The sequence below is a fragment of the Armigeres subalbatus genome, chromosome 1 (genome assembly GCF_024139115.2).
Source record: "Armigeres subalbatus isolate Guangzhou_Male chromosome 1, GZ_Asu_2, whole genome shotgun sequence".
NCBI classification, from domain to species: Eukaryota; Metazoa; Arthropoda; class Insecta; order Diptera; family Culicidae; genus Armigeres; species Armigeres subalbatus.
Window position 1 is genome coordinate 203,439,559 of NC_085139.1, and position 18,321 is coordinate 203,457,879.

General features: G+C 39.5%; 1 protein-coding gene across 4 annotated transcripts in view; it reads left to right on the top strand.

The window, feature by feature from the left end:
- Nucleotides 1-18,321, top strand: part of LOC134205686 (myosin heavy chain 95F) — a 121,313-nt gene that overhangs the window by 60,848 nt on the left and 42,144 nt on the right. Inside the window, exon 3 of one of the 4 annotated variants that reach the window (XM_062681202.1) lies at nt 13,601-13,653. The exons of the other annotated variants lie outside the window; for them this stretch is intronic. The gene's annotated coding sequence lies outside the window, so the exon portion shown is untranslated. The remainder of the gene's footprint in view (nt 1-13,600; nt 13,654-18,321) is intronic. 4 annotated transcript variants of the gene reach the window in all.

The following is an 18,321-nucleotide window of genomic DNA, read 5'->3' on the forward strand; positions in this document are numbered from 1 at the left end:
AGTATGAGCTCATTTCTTGTTCTTGCACTGCAAGAACATATGATAGATATCATACTTTGATTACAGCTTACACTACTTACGTAAGAAATGTAAAGCGGAGAGGAAGAAACATCAAATGAAATAATATATAAAACATGTAGAGTATTGGGTTCATGAACAATAACATGTTCCCATATCAATCATACATATTTGTAAAATGAGCGATTTCGTCGCAATATGTGTCGTTTTTTTATGGAAAAGAAAAAAAGCATTGCGAGAAAATGCGTGGAATAACCTTTCCGTAGATTGCAAGTTCGATTGTCGATCCCGGTCTATCATGTTTTCGGGTGGAAAGCATTCTCGACACCCTGGGCATAAATGTATCTTATGTGACAAGTACAATGCATACACTAATATGTTGAAAAACAGGCCAAAATCTTGAAATGTAGAGCCATTTAGAGGAAAACAAAACAGTTTGAGCTTTAATTCATTGTTTTTGATGGTGATTGATATGGGTACATGAGATTAATTTAAGGAGCAGTAAACCTATAGATGGTGAGAAAAATGAAACCTGAGAGAGATAGCGTAGAAAAAAAGTTATAAATATGTTCCAGTATTCTATTTGGTCTATAATTATTACCGGTTAAGATGAATGTGTAATTGTTTGACATTGTTGGTTAAAAATTTGACAAAATTCATGCAGCGAGATGAATCGATTTAGTATTTCTATTGTGTGTATTTGTTGAAGAATTGATACCTTGAAACAACGAATGAATGAATTTTGATATAATGTATCAATATCTTCAACTATCTCAATTCCAAATGACGTGTTGGTTACAGATCTTGCTAATTGTTCCATAAGCACTTCACTGTTCAAAGCCACAGAGAAGATTTCTTTTGATCTAGGGTAAAATGCCCAATGGTGGACCCCACAGTAGCAAAATTTTGCTCTTCCTGGCATAATGAGTGGAAATTTTCAAAATATATATTTTTTTTGTGATATCTTATATCAAGCTCTTCACGATACATACATAAGATACTCAAATACTCGACGTTATTCGTTGAAATTAACATATTAAAGTCTGACTGAGTTCGCCCTATACTGCCGTGAATCGCATATTTGTCCCATATGAATAGGAAACCCAGCAAAGATGGGACAGATATGCGATTCACGGCAATATAGTAGACCCCCTGGGGGTCCATGATAAGAAATTGCTTCCTATAGTCGACACTTCATTTGATTTTTATCTACCGTTTCGGGACGTTCTTCTTCCTTATTATGGATCTCCAAAATATTCATATAATGGGCACTCTCGTGTTTATTTTTTTATAGAATTGTAAAAAGTCATCTAATTTTACTTTCCATAGCATTTCCAATCCATGTAATCAAATCATAGGACTGTAATGTAGGTTCAACCGATGGAATTTTATAACAAAATGTTTACATTGTGCTGTAATAATGCAAAAATGGCTGGAGGGTCCACTATTAGGCACTTTATCCCAACTGTACCTACGAATCGAAGAATTGAAAGGTTATGCTGCCCATGATTCCATAGTTGACGTAACAACAATTGCACTTTCGCATGTATTTCGAATAATTTAGGGACGAAAATCGCAAATTTAAAACATTTCAACCCGTAAGCACTTAAATGAGCCTTGGAACAAGCAACGTATCGATGTTGCAGCAGTTGAATTATCCTAGTAAACGCGTAATAAATTTTATTCGCTGAGATTTCGAATGGTTGATACGTCAACTATGAAATCATGGGCAGTATGGGATTTATTGGCGTGTTGTGAGAAAAGACTTTAGTTGTGGTAGAAGTAAAAAAAGTAAACAGAAAGAATACCTCTCTCGATACGAAAATTATTTTTAGATTTTAGTGGAATGTATTTACTTGTCATAAGAGGAGCCTGCACTACTCCATCCAACTCCACCACCCCACTGCACCCCCGACAGATACGCACCCCAACCCCAACAGCAAGGCCGCCTCCAGCGCCTCGCACTCGACTCGACTTCGTACCTACTTGAAGTCGAGTCAAGCCGAGGCCAAAACACGCATCCGCCAATGGCACAATAAAGTAGCGGAACCGAACGGAACAGCACAAGTCCGTCCTACGACCCCTTTCGATCCCACCACTCTCTTTAAAATAGAGGAAAAACAACATGAAACACGCTCACCAAATTAATCGTTCGTCTTGCAGTTCGAAGCCTGTAGGAACAGCACTTTAAATTTGCTAGTGCACCATTTGTATATGAAAACTACACACGCGCTTCGGGTTTCATACATTTCTCGATCGTAATTAATATCCACAATTAAACACAATAGGAAAAAAACACCATCAATAGAACACTGAATCGGCTGGGTGGCGTAGCCCGATTCACTATCCGCCGAATCTTGCAAAATGCCAAACACGAGACAAACCGACGCGCAAACCAAATTACGTGCGTTCACAACCATGGCACACTCGGATCTCTCAAAATGCCCAGCCCTCGGATTCGAACTCGTGACCTCTGGAACGGGAAGCGGTTACTACACCACTGTACCATCGATACACACTCCACAAAATACATTTTCATTTTCATGATTATAATCGAAAAACTCGGATTTCTACCTAGCGGTAACATTACTTGAACGGAGAATATTGTTGACTACCGTTTCATCAAAATATTTGGCCCTTTTGACTGACACATCAAATGATCATCTTCACCTCAATGATCATCTTCCCCCCAGTTGACGGTATCTAAAATAATTCTAAGGATTCTAAGGAGCTAATCCAATTCATACGGATGTTGGGACATCTTCTTGTTGATTTTTTAATTAGAACATCAAGATCTGCACTTGAGGATAGTTCGGATAGTATTGTATAGTATCCATAAATGGTAAGATGAAGTCCACAGGAGCTAATCCAACTCTTAACAATTTAAAATCGAGATCATAACTCAAGGATAGTTTGGATGCTCTAGGTCTAGATCGTAATTTCACCCATAATCACATGCTCATTTTTTTAAAAATAGAACAGAATGTTGAACTTGCTTCTTATTAACTTTTTCCATGTTGAGCTCGGCAAAATTGGGCACCGTTGTAGCTTAGTAAATTTCAAAACTGAACTACGGAAGAAAACTTCGTTTACTACTAAATCTCAGCAACTGAAAACGTCACTTTTACTGAGATCTCGGCCAAAATCATGTTTGCTGAAACTCGGCGTTACCCACCTCGCGAAAATAAACAAAAATGTTGAGATCTTGGCGAAAAGAAATAGCAGGCCACAGGGCCCTTTATCTTTAGAATTTTTTATTTTTTGTATGGTCTAAGTAATTTACTGGGAGAGTTTGTTCTACAGAGTAGCCTGAGCAAGGCTATGTTAAATTGGAAAGACTTAGAACTAAATTTGATATCCTAACTACTTTAAGCGCCCTAATGGCTGCCTGATTATTTTTTATCCGGAATAAATTTATAACGCTTTTTATACCGAAGTTGGATTTTTCTCCAGATACAGGCAACTTTCCCAACTTCGGAAGTAGTGCGCTGGATTAGCCTAAAGATGCGCTAAACAACGCATCAATTAGTTTGACAAATAAAACTTCGGAAGAAAGTTCGGTTCGGAAGTCCCGACTTCCGAATTCTAACTTGGTGCTACGCCGACAATATAAGGGCCCTAATGACTGCCTCGTCCGAATGTAAGCAACGGACCCTAAATTTTCTTTTCACCTACCAAAGCGTTCATGTAATGTTTTTATCCCGACCAAATGGTACTCCTCGGATGTTCTTGTCCTGGGAGGAGTGGTGAGGATCATCCTCAGGAACTTGTTTTGCACTCGTTGAAGTTTCAGATGATGAGTTTTAGCAAAACTCTCCCAGAGCGGCAGGCCATATTCAATCACAGGGAGGATGATTTGGTTATTTTCCAGGGACAATGACGACCGGCGGTTGATCAAGGAGTACAGTAGTTTCAACAAAACGTTACCCGTCGTCTCCGTCTTGTCAACCTGTTGCCGGAAAATAAGCTTGTGGTCGAGAGTCAAGCAAAGTTAGTCGGCTTCATTGCCCCATTCCACAGTCGTGCCATTAAGTATGATTTTACAGTTTTCAGGCGGAGCATGTTTAGGGGATTTAGAGTAGGGAAAATGATGACCTGGGTCTTCGCCGCGTTGATACAAATCTTCCAGCTGGTAAGGTACTCTGTCCAGGCCTCGTTGGAGTTTTGCCACTAGCGTTTTGATCACTCTACCCCTGTAGACGATGGAGGTGTCATCTACGAACAGAGACAGAATGCCGGCATGTCGTAGGTGAACAGATTGAAAAGTATGGGCCCGAGGATACTGCCCTGTGGAACGCCTGCGACGATGTTGTGCGCATTAGAGCTCGCTCCGCTGATAGAGACTCGGAATGTCTTTGCCGGCAGGTGATTGTTGATGATTTTCCATCCTTATTACACCGATTTAATCCCAAAATTCTTTTGAGGTAGGTCGAGTGTTGTTCACATCTGATTACCGAACATAATTTCACTAGGTGACTTTTGTCCGGTGGTTCCGCACGATGCTGAACGTTAGGTAACTAGGAAGGCATCCAGCTTCTCCTCTCCCTTGTTGATTTTTTATGCTCTCTTCTGGGAGTCGACAAACCGCTCCCCCTGCCCATTGGATTGAGGATGGTAGGGTGCGGTGAGCAGGTGTGTAATGCCGCCCATCTTGCAGTACGACTTCAATTCGTCGCAAGTGTATTAGGAAGCGTTGTCCGAAAAGATGGTAGCCCCAACCGTGCAAAAGTGCTTAGAAGAAACTTTATTGTAGCTTTCGCCGTAGTAGTTTTCGTTGGGTAGATCTCCATCCATCGAGAGAACCCATAGACAATTATTAGGAACCAAAGGCCGTTGCTTTGGCCAAAGTCCGATGCTGCCATGGTCCGGTTGAAGTAGACTATGCTTCTGGAGTGACGTACGTGTCCTGGAAACTTGATAACATATGTGCAATCCTTACACTGCTTCATAAACGATTCGATTTGTGCATAAACACCAGGCCAAGACACAAAACTCCAGGCGAGAGATTTCATTCGAACGATTGCATCAGGAGATGCAATCGTTGAAGAATCCGCTTGCTTCTGGTAGAGTCGAGGAACCACGAAGTCGTATGAGCTCATCGAAAGGAATACAGCCGTGAACTGTTGTTAGACTCTCCTGCCGGTTGTAGGATGTCTTCAAATCTATATCTACTTTTATGGTCTTGGTTTATGGTCTTAAATGATCTTTTCAGAACAGCCGCAATCGATGCTCTGAAGTACCCCTTTTAGCACTTTGTCGTGTTTCGTTGCCGTCGCTATCATCTTGGATGTGACTGGGGTGTTCCCGACTGAATCCTCCAAAATAGCGAAAAGATCTCCTCCAACTTCACCGAAGCAATTGTGTAGTCGTCCTCCGGTTTCGCTGCCAAAGAACATTCGCGTATCCGAACTTGCTTGTCCTGATGTACTCTACCTTGAAGTCGTAGCATAGCATGGTCAGCGTGTGCTGGATTTCCCTTGGTCGAGCCGAATATGCGAAGAAGAGGTTGGTGATCTGTTTCTAGGTTCAACGGTCGTCCCAGGAGCATGCGGTAGAACTTCGTAACGACATAGACTAGAATCAGAGCTTTCTTGTCTATTTGCCCGTAATCGCGCTCCATCGGTGTCAATGATCTCGACGCATGTTGGATCACCTTCTCTGTGCCATCGGGAAAGCGATGACGAATATGCGCACCGATTCCTGTACTGCACAATGTTTTATTTCGTCATTTTCACGATCGAAATTCAAAAACTCGAAAAGTGTTTATTTTGGATATAGGGTTTGTTCACAGAAGTTTCAAGATATTTAGAAGCGCATCTTTCGATAAAAACAGTTTGATGATTAATTCCCCTAAACGTGAGTTGAGAAAATTATTTTTCCACCATAATGAGATAGACACGTAGTGTCTTCCGCAAAGTTGTAGCAAATGTTAATACGAGCAACTTTGCTGAACATCCCGAGTTTCTATCTCTTATATATAACAAACTTAAGTCGTTTTATGTAAAAACCCCATTAAAATCTTATTTTTCATTCTAACTCTTTCCAATGATTTTTCCCATTTTCCGTCTCTTCTACAAAGTTGTTAAACATGTTTTTGCTGAACATTGTAACATTCCATCTCACATACAACAAAAGTTATCGTTAAATTATACATATTTTTAAAGGTATCTCCACTTGTGATTACTCCCTTAATTGCAAAAAGTCGCAAATTTCTTCACGATATGCTGAAAATCGCTTATTTCATTTTTATACTGACATTGAAAACTTTTGTCGACAAGAGTCTTCTCGAATGCTGTGTTAAAAACTTGTAAACCTATGAAAAATCATAATATTTGAATAACTTTTGTTTTATAAGAGATAGAAAGTTACAATGTTCAGCAAAAACATGTAATTTTACTGGTTTGACAACTTTGTAGAAGAGACGAAAAATGTGAAAAATCATTATAGTTAGTTTAAGTTAAGAGAATGATTTTTAGGGGAATTTACACATCAACACTTTTCGAGTTTTTGAATTTCGATCGTGAAAATGACGAAATATAACACTGTGTACTGGAAGCATCCGCCGCCATCACAATCGGTAGTTGAGGGTTGTAATGTAAAAGCATTAGGTCCGACTGTAGCAGCTCCTTGAAACGCAGGAATAAACAAACAGAACAAACACCGATATTCGTCGGTCGAATCCCAATCCCGCTGTTTGTTCTTAAGGAGTACTAATTAATGATTTAAGTATATTACTCCTACATGAAGTTAAACGATTTACAATTATATAGAAATGCTAATATCATCTTCCAAACTTGGACGTACATGTTCATGATAGAATTAGAGGCGAAAGTATAGAATTGATACGGCAGGCATGAAGAATGTTTTTATAGAAGTCGATTTAAAATCGAGCGGAGGGCAATATTTGTGATGGCACATATCGCACGACCTTCCTTCTGCCAAACTCCCGTATGAAGGGGGAAGGAAGAATATCAGTGTGGAAGCTGATATATCTCCACTGCGGAGTAGCTGGTCCAAAGGTTGATGCAGTAGGTGCATTTCCCTGATGAACTTCGAATAGTAATTTACGGCACCCAAGAAAGAACGTAGCTCGGTGATATTCTTGGGTGGAGGCTCTGGTAGATTGCTGCTACCTTTTCCGGATCCGTGCGAAGTCTGTCGCGACCGATGTTGTGCCCCTGGTATTTGACCTCTGTCACACAGAAATTGCACTTCTCGAGCTTGAGTCGAAAGCCGAACTCTTTGATTTGTTGCGGAGTATTATTCAGATTTCGGTCGTATTCTGCTCAAGTTTATCCGAAAACGATGACGTCGTCGTCGAGAAGAGATTTCTTCCCTTCCAGGTCACCAATCATGTTAACGATCACCTTCTGGAAGGCCCCAGGAGCCGATTTTACTCCCGGAGGACGCTGGTTGTATTTGAAGAGCCTCTTGTGGGTGTTTACTGCTAGCCGTTGCTGCGTATCCTGTCGACCTCCATCTGTAGATAGGCGTCCGTTAGATCCAGCACGCTGAAATACTGGGGTGGCATTGCGCAGCAAACTAACGAGCAAACCATGCAAACTGTCATACGAAAGAGTTGTAGAAAGTAGATGCGCAATATGGCATCTGGCTACCGGCCAGCTTATAATAAAGCGAAAATATCGTCTAGCGAAAATATCGTCTGGGGTTGGTAAAGGGAATTTGTTTGGTTCCAGCACCGCGTTGAGCCCCGTCGAATAACCCGCGCAAGTGAGGACTTTCACGTAGTACTTTTGGAACAGCCACGGTGGGTGGTGCCCAGTTCGAAAAATCAATCTGATCGATGACCTTTTCGTCCATCGTCGAAGGGGTTAAAACCATCTATAGCAGAACGTTTCTCCTGAGCTTACGATTTGGTACGGATGAGTTTGTCTTGTCTTGTCTTAGGACATGCACAGCCAGTAGTGAAAAGCATCCTGGAAATGTTGGTTATATTTTCGAGCATTTTTTTTTCTTATGCCTAGGCTACAGCTAGGATAGGATGTGCCAAGTAGTCAGTAAAAATCGTACCGATTATCTGACACAATCGTACCGGATGCTGATTGGTTGAAAATGACAATCGATTACTTCGATTGGTGGCGGCGCGTTTTCCGTAGGGCAGCATGTTGTTAGTTTGGCCGTGTTGCGGGTTTGTAACGTTGATATTAAGCAAAATACGTAAATGTTTTTATATTGAACTGCAAACGCCATATAAATTATTCTCAAGGGTTGTAAAGGTTGCACCTTTCCGTCATTTTCGATCTCATATTTTCATTAGCGAAAACTTCTCTCTGTCAGTCTTTCGCTTCTTTTACATAAATAATGGATGGAACGGAAAGAAAAACATCAAGTTTGATACACGATATTTGGAAGATTTTGTACCAAATTACTTTGGCTGCGCTGGCGACCACCTCGTCATCAAGGCAACATCAAGGCAGTCTCAATTGAGTTGTCACATCCTATCCTAGGGCTACAGCGCCTACACTCGCTCTATGATTTGGTACGGATGAGTTTAAGTTATTGGTTTTCGAGACTATGACGAAAAGACGAAAATGCCTGCTTTGACCTTAGTCCCTATTTTGCTAATACGCTTCTGCTCATTTCTTGTTGCTGCAAAAACAAACATTTAAGTCGCATATTAAACCCGAGAATCATTTAGACAAAACTGTCTAATATGGTCCGCGGGACGCACATTGTTAACCACCGGAACCAAAGCGCCAACAATTGACGATCTGTTAAGTACCAAACCTCCAACAATGTTGTTTCACCCATGAAAATAATGTTGTTTAGTGGGAGCGAAAATTGTGCACAACTTAAACTGCTCTGCCAACTACTACTGACTCTTCGCGGCCAGATGAGTACCTCTTCCTCCGGCCTCCGGTTTACGAGGAGAAAATTTGAATTTGAACCATCTTTCCTATTGGTAAATGTGCTTTCTCCAGTGATTGTTAATCGCTCCTATTTCCATTCCAGTGCGATGAGTGCGGAAGACTGGCTGTCGTAAAATTTACATCTACGTCACTTAGCGAGCTGTCGAGTCGAGATGGTTGTTTCGCGAGAAGCGATAAAACGTACTTTCAATCTAGGAAGTCGATAAAGGTGTGTGAACAGTTTGAACGATGCAACGTTTATCTGGTTTCGATGTGCTCCAATTAAGTGATTTCGCGAAAATAATGCCTCGTACTATAGGTTTTCGTTGTGTGGAAAAAGCATCGTTTAAGTGGAAAGTAATTTGCTTGCGACAATGATTTGTGGGCAGAAGGGAACAATAGTTACATAAATCTTTACAACTGTATTCGACCACGTCGTCTCTAGCAATGCATGATTTGCATACAACAGGGAGTGTGCCAACCTGTCAAATGAGTGGATTGACGGATTCTCCTAAATGGTTCACGACTAAGGTATCCACTGTTTATGGAGAATCAGAAGCTAACTTCGAAAACGGTACTCTAGGAACAGGGAGGGAAAGATTGATGGGTAAGTCGCACTATGATGTTAAATCAAAACTAACATAACTCGTTATAAAAAAAATGGAAATGTTTTTCTTCTTTTTGTCAAATGGTAATCAATCATTTTCAGCAATTTTTGACTATCTGGTTCGTTTCATACCCATACCTTTCTTTCTCTATTTTATGTTGACTGTATTTAAAATATATTATGACATAAAAGGGTTTATTCAAAAATTACATACCGCAAAAAATGATTATTTTCAAACCACACCAATCCCTCTAAAAATCTCGGCTCTGCTGCTGTACCGTCGACCAATAACAGCTGAATTGATGGATGCCCCCACGGAGGGTAGTACACTAAATTAATGATTTTGTGTGTGTTTTGTTCTGTGTTACAAATATTGCCCTCCGCTCGCTTTCAAATCGACTTCTATAAAAACATCCTTCATGCCTGCCGTATCCTAACGGAACTCTCAATTCTATACTTTCGCCTCTAATTCTATCATGAACATGTACGTCTAAGTTTGGAAGATGATATTAGCATTTCCATATCATTGAAAATCAGTGTTTATGTAGTACACCCGATTCTGTTTTTACACGGATTTTTTTTACACGGCCATGTAAAAAAAAATCCCATACAAAATTTTTGTAAAGTTGCTCCATTTTGCATGATTCGTCGAGAAATCATAAAACTTTTTTTACACGGATTTTCAAATTTTGAACTGAAATTTTTTTTTACACGGAATGCATCCCCCGTGTAAAAAAAGAATCGGGTGTACTTATTTAACGAGAGGCCCCCGACTCATCGACACCCTCATAAGTACCACGGAGTTGGATATTGGGGAAGGTATTCGTTGGGTCAGGATTTGCCTGTAGCTGGCAATGTGACCTTGGCAGATCTTTCACCGTAACACACCACGCAATTGTGTCTACCTAGCGTTACAGGGGGACTACGTTTTTCCGCATAGCTGTTATAAAGTTAAGTGTTAATCCAGAATTTTCACTCTTTTGCGAGGTTCTCAAGCCAGACTATCATATGATTGGCATTCTCTATCCGGGATTTAAATGCATCAAGCACCATAGCTGACGTAAATATTTCATTGATAATAATCACCCATATTCTTATATACGTACGAACGCGCTTTCGAACGAAAGTTGAAGTGCATTCTCGTGTACGTCAGCAAAATCAAATGGAGAAACGGTTCGAACGAATCGCATTCGTTCGAAAGTATCATTCGTCCGTAAACAAGAATATGGGTGAATGTTCAATCCGTTTACGGTTTACAAAAAATACAAATCTCTTAAACAAATCCATTCGTTCAAGCAACCTTCGATCCACTTAACCAGAATCAATTGAGAGAGCTCTCAGCTAAAAAAATTGCTCTTAGAGCACATAATTGCTAGGAATCATGGTTCAACTTGAAACACGATGCTCAAAGAGAAATCTCGGAAAATACGTCAGCCATACAGCAGCTAGTCTAGCTAGTCTAGCCTAAAAGCCACTGTCGTGAAAATCCTGACCTATTTCATACAACAATTGCCAGCCACGACAAAAGCAGGTCGAGCCCCTTACTCTAAAATGAATGGAATTGGAATTCCCCTCTGGTTGCATTCATTGCCTAGTAGCTTCCATCTAGCCGACATGATATTGACAATTCGACCCAGAGGAGAGGTCATGAAGAATCATAACCGATTTATTCGGACTGCTGCAGCAACGCTCCACAAACAACCGCCCTCAATCTAGGTGCCGACTGGCTGTGGATCCAAACCAAATATGGGCGTCAAGATTGTTTATTTGCCGTGTTCGCGTCACGTAAAATTGATTTATTTTCGGTCTTCAGGGGACAATTTTTACACATCACGGCCATGAAGCTTGCGAAACAGCTCAATTTGCGCTTCCATATTGCCTGATACCTACCTAGGTTTTAGTGTTGTCATTCGAGCGTGCTGTAGGAGAAAGGTAAGCAACTTAACTCGGACTATGTTTTTGTTCAATTGGACGTACTTTTGCATCGCATTACGAAAGCATTGACCATTCATATTTACGTTTCTTACTTTGAAGAAAATGATCCACACCACAAAGGTCTTCTTCGCCGTAGTCTCCCAAAATGTTCTCCACAAAATATTCGATTTCTGAAGAAAATCATCGTTATTGATTTTGTAAACAAACACATTTTGAGAATACTGAACAAGACGTAACAAGCTTTCTTGTATCAGATTAGCGAATAATTTCTGGGGATAAATGTTTAAATACCAAGTAATTGATATTAGAAGTGATTTGTTATCAAAATCAGTTGCACTAAATCGTTATGTACTCCGGAATAGGATAATTCGCCGGATGTTGAACGGTCAAAGTACTCGCCTGTTGTTGAGCTTCTATGTGCATTCTTCATTTGTGTTAATTCAAAATAGAATAAATTTTCAATTACAGAGATAGAGATGTTTAGAAAGGTTGTATGCTGATCTACATACAGATTGTTTTTACACATAAGAATGAAAAAAAACTGTTAGGTAGCTACCTCCCATTTTTTGCTTGTTAGCAAGCTAACGCTGATTCTGGACAAACAAAGCACATGAACCACAGTAAGCGTGAAAGTTTATCTGCTTTAGTGGCCGCCGGACGCCTACCTACTTTGCATTTTACGCTCACGTTCGGATCGGATCGAACCGCGAACCGGATCGCATATACTGGCTGGCTGCATGCATATTACCTACCGAAGAAAAGTTGCGGGATGATGCGAACGGAACAGTAATAATACGCGGAGGGTAAATGATGCTAAAGTGCACTGCGGTGAAAGAGAAACTTGTAATTACAGTTATTGAACGTTGTTGTGGGCTTCTGTTGGTTTGAGAGTGAAACTGGAGAGCTTTATGTTTTAGGATGATAGTATCAGAAGCGGTATTAGGACCAATGTCTGTGAGACTGTTTCGTTTTATCGGTTTTATCACTAGAGGTAGGTATCTGTCAATTGTGCTTTCGTGCTAACTGATGTTACAGGATTCTGAATGTTGTATGGTTCCGTGAACAACACTCTAGCAACTAGCCAGCAAATATAAAAAAATAAACACAATGCTGCTCAAATATGTTTCAACCAAAGTTAAGTCACCCTACAACGATCGCAGTAATTTACATGTCTGTTCGAGTGTTTCTCGACAAGTTTCGACGGTATGAATTAGATCTCATTCTTATATGGTGTGGTAGAGCGGGGTCATTTCAGCGGAACAATGGTGACTAATGTGGAGCCTTCCGTAGATCAGCGGTAAAATTTCTGGTTACAAAGCAGACCATGCTGAAGCAATTTCAAATCCCAAATTTTTTTTTTCAAGTAGAGACGGGCTTGAAATCCTTAAATTCAATAATTGTGGTAGTGTTTTATTAATAGGTACTACGCTGCGAGGCGGCAATAACCAGTTGTAGATGCGGCTCCAGTGAAGAAAGAAGAGCAATAATGATGACTAATATAGAACCCCTTTCGACTTAGATGGGAAGCTTCGGACTCACACAAAATTCTGTTATTACGATGGAATTCACACCAGTGCATACTATTGAAGTGCAGAGGTAAGATCACTAAGTTTGAACCGCAAAATTAGGACAAATTAGTGGTAACTAATTGACTAACAGATTTAATTGTAAACTAGGCACTTCATGAATTCATTCAAATATTATCGTTTTTCAATGGCGTCAGATCTCTTTTAATACAAGCCATTGAATGCTTTATCGAAGCTTTGGTCAGATTAATTATTGCTATACGATACCAGTCACGGATTCATCCGGGACAGTGTCTGCGCATCGGGTCGATTTTAAGGGTATGTTGCTCTCACACTTTCTCTGCGTTTGCTTCGTTTTTGCGATGCTCATCTCATAAACCCCTAAAACGTGCCTCAAATGTGCTTTAGCTTTGCGAAAACTTCAGTTTAGGCACGTGAGATGTGTTTTAATTAATTATGCTCACTCGATTAGATACACGCCGTGAGCAGTTTTACTGATTTGCCTATCTCTATTCCTATTCAGATTTTGTCTATCCACTTCTACCTTTCTATTTTAGAATTGTAATTTCAACATGCTACAATAAAACATTTAGCTGGATTGTGAATCGCAATATTAATTCTAACATTTATTTCTTTATTTACAGGTCATTATAAAATCTATCCAACTGGATTTCAGCAGAACATATTATTTGACACGGTAAGACAACACTACAATAGAATTACAATAGTCCTTGAGTCAAGGAACTTGACAGTTACATATAATATCGTTTGCACATCGATATCATGTGTTTTGGCTAAAAGGTGCTTACTTTTCTACGCAGTATTCTTAGAGATTGTTTTTCATAGATCCTGTTCTTATTCTCGGTAGTTAGGACGATGAATTTAAGAGTAACGGCACCTACGGCGTAACGAAATGCCATCGAATATCCATCGGATATTCATTTGAATTTCCACCCGATATTTATTCGAATTTCCACCGAATATACATTTTTTTTCTAGCTGAAATTCATTCAAATTATCACACAAAATTTATTCAAACTTACAGCGGGAAATCAATCGAATTCTCGGCGAAAATTTAATCCGATTCCCATAGGAAATTTATTTGTCTTTCCATCGAAAATTCATTCGAACTTCCAACAAAAGTTCATTCGAATTTTCATCGGAAACTAATTTGATTGAACTTTATAATTTTTTTTTTTCGAATTCCGCCAGAAATGCATTGGAATTTTATCCTAAAAACCGGGAATTTATTCAAAATTCCAATAAAAATTCATTTCAATTTCTTCTGAAATTCAATCCAATTTCCATTGGAAATTCCTTAAAATTTCCACCAAATTACCATAAATCTTTTGTTGGTAATACATGGGAACGTCCACAAATTACGTATCTCTTATTAGGTGGATTAGGTGAAGTATGACGATCCATACAAAGTTTTCATATGCTTCATACAAAAAGTGTGTTTAAGGGGGGAGGGGGGTTTGAAATGTTCTTGCACAGAGAAACAACAGATGTTTGCTTGGGACTAGCACTCATCTTCAATGTACAAGTATTGGTGATCTCATTTGTTAGGTCATACTAGCGCCTGCCACGCCTGCCAGAACAAAGCCGCAGCGACAATCGTCCTCTATAGTTTACTATCTCCATTGGTTGTCTCGCTGTAATCTACTAAAGACCACGCGACAGCACATCTTCCCCGTAAGGGAGCGTCCACAAATTACGTAACGCTTAGACGATCCATACAAAATTTTCACATGTTTCATAAAAAAGTGTGATATAGGGGAAAGGGGTGCCACACTGGGGCAGCCCTGGTTCAAACATGGAATAAACCTCTCAGCCATTAAAATGATGAAATTTACCATAGGTATCTTCAGCGAAGTTTCAATATACATTAATGCCGATATTTTGGTCAATATTCATCATTTTTAGCGATAAGCGCATAAAAGTCCCAAACGACAAATTAGCCAAACAGCGTTTTTAAAGTGTGATTTCTTCAAAGAAGTTGCTTATCACTTAATTTCGATGAACCTTGCTAAAAATTTCGAATTTTCAGAGCCTATGTTGTTCAATTATTTACCCTCCTAACTAATCGAAAATCATTAGGAGGTATTTTTTATAGCATCAGTACTGGCATTCAGTAAAATTAATTTTGAAAAACATCATCGAATATCATGTCTTTTGGAAAGTGTTTGTTTGAAAGGGCATGAATTTTTCTGTCCATTGCCGATTGAAACAGCTGCCCGTCTCTGCCCCATCGCATAATCGGCACATGTGAAAAATACCATAAATTAGCCTTTTTTCCACGATTAATGGCCAAAAATCATTTTTTTTAACTGGATCAACGCCACGAATCGTGTATTTTACCAATATCTATGATTTTGAATAATATCCAATAGTAAAAGTGTTGAAAAAGTACAATTACTGATCAAATTTCATTTTTTGGTCTTCTTTTCAAAATAACCAAATAAATCATCACAGTAGGCTCTGGAAATTTGATATTTTTACCAAGGTTCATCAAAATTAACTGACAAGCAACTTCTCTGAAGAAATCACACTTTAAAAACGCCGTTTGGCCAATTTGGCGTATGGGACTTTTATGCGATTATCGCTAAAAATGATGAATATTGGCCAAAATGTCGGCATTGATGTATATTGAAACTACGCTGAAGACAGCCATGGTTAATTTAATCATTCCAATGACTGAGAGGTTTATTCCATGTTTGAACCAGGGCTGCCCCAGTGTGGGGTGGTTTGAAAATGCCCAATTTCTGCGTTACGTAATTAATGAATTTTCTCTAAGCTAATTCTTATTTAACCCTGTTAGTTCCTGTTTTAAAGAAAGACAAGTTAATTATCGAGTAACTGTAAATCCGTTTCTGGAGGACATGCGATACTCTATGCCTATTGTGGAAGATTTGTTTGACGCATTGCAAAATGGGAAGCTATTTTCAAAACTGGATTGAAAATCGGCGTACAATCAGCGTACAATCGGCGAGCTTAAAGAAGAATCGAGAAAAATGTTGGCATGGAGTACTCATAAAGGAATATATTATGTGAACCGTTTACCCTTCGATACTAAACCATAGCCTGTGCGATATTTCAAGAAGATCTATTGCGGAAAACCTATTGCAGGCTTGTCCAGGGTGCATCAATTTCTTAGATGACGTTTTAGCATCTGGTACAATTGTAAGCGAACATCTCAAAAATTTATCGGGGGTATTTAATATTATAGGAGTATTATATATTATAGAAGCAGGATCTCGACTAAATCGTGAGAAGGGCGAGTATTGCCTTTCGCGTATACTAAGTATACGTAAAGGCTATAGGATCACTCCAAAACCGAACTTTTGATAGAAGGCTCGGAGACCCATAGTAATCGACTCAGCTCGACCAATTGAGGTGATGTCTGTATGTGTGTATGTATGTATGTATGTGTGTGTACAAAAAAATGTGTAACACACTTTTTCGTACTTAGCATTATCCGATTTGCGTCCGATTCGACGCGGAAATTTGCTATTGAAAATTAGCCGAATCGCTCATTGCGTTCCGGAGTTATTAAAAAAACATTATTTTTCTCCCATTTTTGAAAAAAAAAATAAAATCGAATTTTTTTTTTTAAAGCTGCTGCAATGCAATCAAATGAACGCAAAAGAATGTAAATTGATGGAAATAACTGAAACTATCTTTCTAAAGTGCAATTTTGACCTTTCTTATGTGCTTTTCTTGTTACTGTTATGTGTTTTCTTGTTTTATAATACACGAGAAAGGCACCATCACCGCTAGGTGGATTATTCAGGGTTTTTCAAGGAAAGAATGCAGTTTCTGGGACACATTATTGATAGTGATGGACTACATGAGTATTCGGAAAAAGCTCGTGCTATTATGGATGTTCGAAGACCAGAAAATGTCAAAGCACTAAGGGCCAATTTCTTCACCTCCGCTTAAACTTTAAACCGCTTAAAAGAGTTAAGCGAAGGTGAAGGAATTAGTTCTAAGAAAATTTCTCGGAATGGTAACGTATTATTCGAAGTTCATTACGAACATTTCGGCAATATTGAGCACTTTATACCAATTGCTTAGGGGTATCATACAATCAATCTCGTGGTGAATTATGAATTCACCACATGTTTTTCCACTCTCTTAGGTACAATACGACATAATGTTTCTCATACAATGCTGAAACTGAAGTCTGTTGTATAGCGTAAGAAAGCAAATGATTCTACGATTGTATCACCAGTTACCACTATGTGCGTTATGGTTATCTCAATCCATGTTCTTGAAAATTGCCTAAAAAAACGTAGTTTCCAAGATGGCCGATTTGTGGCTTTGTTGTATAATCACCTTGAATCTGTAAAGCAGATGTTGTGTTCGGATAATGTGCTGGTGTCGTATAATCCTGAATTGCCAATTATCTTAATTACTGATGCGTCTGGCAAAGGAATTGGAGCTGTATTTTTACAAGTGTTTCCTATGCAAGTTTATTATGCGGTACGAAGTAGTTATTTTCTTGGAAGAAACTTCACAATTTTGACGGATCATCAACCGCTTGTGTCGTTGATTGGGCGAAAGAGAATTCCGGATATGGCGTTCAACAAGTTACAACGTTGGGCTGTTTTTTCTAGCTAATTACGAATATAAGATCAAGTACATCAAAGGAGTCAGCAATAAAGTAGCATTTCTAGTCTCGAGCAGACATCATGCACGCGTACAAAAAAGGATGAGATTGAGCAACGACTGCTACGCGCACATAAAATTTAACGCACGCGAGTCTCACGAAACTTGTGTACCTCACATTAACATTGGTGAGTCGCATTGAGACATCTCAATGCGATCAAGTCATGCGCTGTTTGCCATGGCAAACCTTTGCAAACAACAGCGGAGGTGCGTGAAAAAGCTTGGGCGGGAAATTTTCATTCAATAATATCGTCGCCTAAGTAACGCCAGCTATGCATTCCTAGCGCATGAGATGAGTCTCATGAGACGTACATTGAGACACGCTCACTCAGTTATTTAATGTGCGTGCTAGCTTCTCTCGTCGCACTGAATCCATGCGACGTGAGATTTTGTAGCTCATGGCACACTGTCTCATCCATGTATACACGAGAATTAAGAGACTCTGGTCTCGAGCACCAGTTCAATGCTGTGACGATGAAGTTAAAGACCACGAAGAAGCTATGTTTATGCAGTATATGGAATCCGAGATGAAGTCATTGGTCAAACGGAAGCAGCTTATAATTGAGTCAAGACGGGATCCTATAGTGAGCCGGGTAGTACATCAGGTTAAGACCGGATGACCTGATAAAGGTGACGGTCCTGAACTAAAGAAATATTTTGTTCGTAAAGCCGAACTCGTTATCGAAGTAGGGGT